At 45.6% G+C, this 4,854-nt stretch overlaps 1 long non-coding RNA gene across 1 annotated transcript; it reads left to right on the top strand.

Annotated features, from left to right (window-relative positions):
- Window positions 1-1,075: 1,075 nt before the first annotated feature.
- On the top strand, window positions 1,076-4,854 carry LOC146756912 (uncharacterized). Its single transcript, XR_014937221.1, has 2 exons — window positions 1,076-2,696; window positions 3,755-4,854. It is a non-coding gene; the product is annotated as an uncharacterized LOC146756912 (long non-coding RNA).

Below are 4,854 nucleotides of genomic sequence, written 5' to 3'. Positions count from 1 at the left end.
AAGGAAGGAGCTCCCTCCCTGGACAGCAGTTATTATCTCCATGCTTGACACCACCAAAGGCACCGAGGGAGAAGCAAAATTAGGTGCACAGAGGCTCAGAGACCACAAGAAAGCAGTGCAAGTCCTGAGCCCTAAAGGAGCACCCAGCACAGTGCGAAAGGACGGAGCCCATCTGCAGCCCAGCCCTGAACCTTCACCCTCTGTGGCCAAAGCCCTCAGCCCCAGCACGGGGCCTGCAGGCACCGTGCTCTGGGGCATGGAACAGATGGCAAAACAGGCAAGTGCAGCCCCAGGGCCTCCTGCTGCCTGCCCACAGGCAGAGGCAGGGCAGCAAGGGAAGGATCTGAAGAAGCAGAGGCCAAGAAGCCACGCTCACTGGACTGCAGCTGAGTTGGGACTTTGTGCTTTAGCATTTGGGGGACCTGCCCCCCCAACCTGACAGCATGGCTCAGAGCTGCCCCCCCACAGCCCCCTGTGATGGGGAGCAGGGCAGAGCTCTGTGCCAGCTTCCTGGGGCTGTCCTCATCATGTTCAGTGCCTGGGACAGGATCTAGATTGAACTGCATTTTGGGGACAACAACTCTTAACAGCATTACGAGATTCAGTTTAACTCAGATTGCCTCGACCTCAGGCAGAGGCTGTTACAACACCAGAAACCCTTGAGCTCCCCAGCCCACCCCCAAAATGAAATCAATGACAACAGCACCCAGCTTGAACCGTGAGGTAGCTACACCAAATCAACACACACCCTCCATCTCCCCAGATCAACACCCCCCCACTCTTCCACATGGGAGATACCAACCCACACAGGTACTGAGACACCAGTACCTATGGTACACCCAGCTACAGCCACACGAACGCAGACATACACATCCCAATGGAAAAGAACAGGCTGAGAGGGCAGCGTTGCCCCCACCTCCCAGTGCTGTGCGTCACAGGGCAACCATGGGGCCTGTGATCCATCCTGCCCAGCCCCACAGCACAGGGCTCAGCTGTGACCCAGGAGCAGCCACCATCCTCTCCATGGCAGGGTGACCCTGCGCATGCTTACATCCAACTAATTGGGACCTGAAAATATAACCATGCATCATTTTAGAGGAAAGTGCACGCTAATAGAACTAAATTTGATAGTTTATTCTGTTTTCCAAGCAGGTGTTCCACTTGGGCTCTATATCATGCACTGGCCATGCGGATGTGGTGTACAACTGGAAGAAATCCTTCAGACCCTGAATGCAGGAGAGAATCTGTGATGGGTGAGAGAGGAAAGGTGCACTTTGAAGCAGGGAAGGCCCTGCTGGCACAGCCTGTCGCAACCACCACCAACACGGTTTGCTGTTTCTCAAGGGTCAGTAAGTAATAATGCCCCTAGTGATACTCTAGTACATTTGTCCTCTAAAATTGGTTCTATTTGACATGCTATTCCATTAAATTGCGCGATCATTAATCAATTATTAGCCCGGATAACTCAGTCAGTAGAGCATGGTTATGAGCATCTTAAAAGCATTTATTGCACAAATTTTAGTGGTCATTAAAAAATCAATGTATCAGAGTATATGAAAATTGAAGACTTTTCCAAATCAGGTACAGATTAACACAATGGGACCCTCACAGATTTATTTTCAGGTTGCAGAAACTTAGGTTGCAGTACAGACATATTTGTTCTTTTTAGTGGGTTTAACAGTAATGTTGTTATGTTGTATTTGACTTGTCTCTTTTTTCACTTTTAGAGTATTGTCAATCAAGGCCTTGATTGAGTTATCATAGTTATGTTATTAATATAAGTAGTGTTGTTATTCTATAGGCAGTATCTTGAAATTGTTGTAATACAAGAAGAATTTTATGGAGCAGCAGCCATGGATCAAGATAAGGAGTTCACAGAGCAGCAGCTACGGAGCAGGATAAAACTACATGAGAACAAATGAACTGAATTGCTTGTTAAATATGGTTAGTCGGTCGGTAAACTGAGCCTTTTCAGCCTAAAAGAAAACGAGGGAAATGTAGAGAGTGTTTTTTACAGCTAGTTAGCTGAGAAGGGTCGTAAACACGGTGCAGTTAATCAAGCAGCCATAACACCTGCAAGGACAGTGAGAACAACAGGATGCCCTGGGATGGTGAGAAACTAGCCATGGTTTTGTGAACTCAGCAAGGGAGTAGCTTTCAGGATGATAACAAGAAGCTGCAAAGATACTTGGGGATGGTATGTAATTGGGAACCAATGATGAGCTCCACTTTTGCAATATGTATGAGCTAATTATCCGTATTATAAATGTACACGCAGCCAAGGAATAAACGAGATTAGCTGATCATATGTCAATGACAGGTGTGATCGTTTGCTTTTCTCCCGCCGTTCTGCAACAGGTGCTGTTCTTTAGAAAGCTCTGCCTGATTATGCACATCTCTCTGCATAGAGTTGGGCTTCTTTTGACAGAGGGCCCTATTACAATCTTGAAAAAAAACACAGAACATGATAACTGGAAAACTCACGTTGTAAAGCTAGATAACACCAATTTTTAACAAAGCTTGCAGCTGCACTTCCCCACAGAGAGCATGGCAAAGCTTTGATGACAGGGCTTAACAGACTTAGGAAAACTCACTGCAAGAGACTGAATGTGTCTCACTTTGTCCATTCTTCATAGGTGCCCTGCCCGCAGCAGGAGCAGAGCAAGAGGAAGACTGAATCTCCCCAGTACTCTGAGGTACTTTCTCTGAAGGATGTGCAGGGACCCCTGTTGGCTTGCTTACTTCTTGGCTTGCTTACTTCTAGGCTTGTCACCTCTGGACCCACCTCCCTCTGCTGCTGCCTCTGCCTTATGCTTCTGAACAATGAGACCTTGAAATACTTAAGCTCTAGGCCAGCTGTTCAAGGTACATAATGCTGCTAGCAGGCCTGGGTGCTTTTCACAAGCTGGAGGGGCAAAGCAGTGTGTTAGAAACAGCCTTCTAGTGGATACACAGAAACACTTTGCTCCCCCTGCAGGTTTCTGCACTGAAGCTGACATGAACCTAACAGTGGATGAGCAATGGGTATTTCTGAATTCTCCCCATCCCTGATTCTAGGAGGAGCCCAAGCTCCTGCCTTCAATGCCCAACTGTGAATTGGCCCTTTTGCTAAGCTTGTGCCACATGAAAGACTGCAGCCATATTGGGGATGTTTAATGTAAACAGGCACCAAATTACACGACAACACAAGCCATATACTCACATCAAAGCTCTGGACTCTGAGGTTTCTCCATGTCCATCCTAAGTTTCCACGTAGTTCCCAGAGAGTGGTGCTCAGGTCTTTGCTGTAACAACCCAGAGTGGAGAGCTGATTCCTTCTCTGGGACATTTCTGTAGCTCAGGATGCTTCAGCGTGCACTCAGCTATGACAGTGACTGGGGAAGGAATGGGGCTGCTGCATTCCGTGTCTGCTCCTATGAGCAGCTTAAGGTTACAGTGGGGGCATGAGCTCAGGTTGCTGTAGCACACTGAGCATCGTTTCAGCAGGGTAGATTCAGTGATATGAAAGTTGGTTGCCTTGTTTTACTAACCTGTAATTAGGAGGGCTGCCAATCAAGAAGTTGCTTTTTCCATGCTGGGAGAATTGTGTGCATGTTCCTTTCAAAAAGCTATTTTTTGAATTCTAATAGAAGGGAATGCAATGAAGTAACGTGAGTTTTTGAAAGTAGAAGTTGTCAGTTTCCCTCCATAAAGACTGCTCTTTCAGAAGTTGTGCTCTTGTGAATGTCCACAGCAAGGCCTGTCTCTCTTTCAGGCTCAAGGCTGGAAGTGACAGACTGGAAACCACAGCTCAGCAACAAAGCAAAATGAATGAAGCCCCTCAGGACAACCTTCAAGCCTTTGCTTCAGTAAGCTAGTTAAAAACCTCTGTGGGTTTTGCAAGCTCCTGAGACTAGTTAAGTAATTCTGTGAGGAAAATGCATGATGACATTTTCCTGGAGGGCCTAGGAGAGCTGAATTCCCAAGCTGTGCTGACCATAGGCTACTCTGAAAATCCTGCCATTCGTTATTTCCCCACGTTTGTGGTTTTGAGACTTGCCACGATGCTATGGCAAGCCGTAGTTAACACTAGAGAAGGTAAGGGTTTACACTAACATGCTGGTGTAAGTATTTTCAGGTTTAGATCTGCTTTAGTTGTGGTATCGAAGACCTCAGGCTGCACGTTAGACATTCCTCTTGCATTAGAGGTATTTGCCAAGTTTGTAGAACTGCACAGCACTGCATTAAAGTGTCTCACTGTCCTTAACGTGGTTAGAGTTGTTATAAAATAGTATTTTCATCTGAGGCCTATGAGAAGCAAATGATTCATGGATTTGGTCTGGGGAGGTAGGGAGGTGACTGCAGGCCCTGTGCTGTACTGATACTGGCAAGAGTGGCAATAAGGTGTGAACTTCAGGAAGAAACACTGCATATACAAAATAACAAAACTTAATTTTTAGTCTTTATTATTAAAGCATGTAAAAAAGAGACCAAAAAACCCACAAAACTAGTGGGATATGTGATCTTGTTTCTGTGAAACAACCACATGAGGCTGCTTTAATGGCAGTGATTGCCATTCTCAGTGAGAACTCCAGGTTTTGATCACAGTTTTGATGAAATTTTACTCTTCCTGTGCTTCAGCCTTGAAAAACAGTCACTCACAAATGTATTTACTGCCAGAAGCGGTGACACAAGTAAGAAGGAGGATATTTCTCTCTGGTAAAATGAGACTTGTAGAGGTCTGGTAGAGAGACATGATCAAACTTTTAGTTGCAACTCCATATATTCCATTTGAAAATCTGCAAGTCATGTATTTATGTCAACTGAAAATGGAGTCATAAAGAAAGCAAATAAATGATATATTTTTTTTTTCAA

The sequence above is a fragment of the Coturnix japonica genome, chromosome 25 (genome assembly GCF_054131305.1).
Source record: "Coturnix japonica strain WE chromosome 25, WE-NBRP24, whole genome shotgun sequence".
Classification (NCBI taxonomy): Eukaryota; Metazoa; Chordata; class Aves; order Galliformes; family Phasianidae; genus Coturnix; species Coturnix japonica.
The sequence above is the reverse complement of the archived record's forward strand: the minus strand, read 5'-3'. Positions and strand labels throughout refer to the sequence as shown.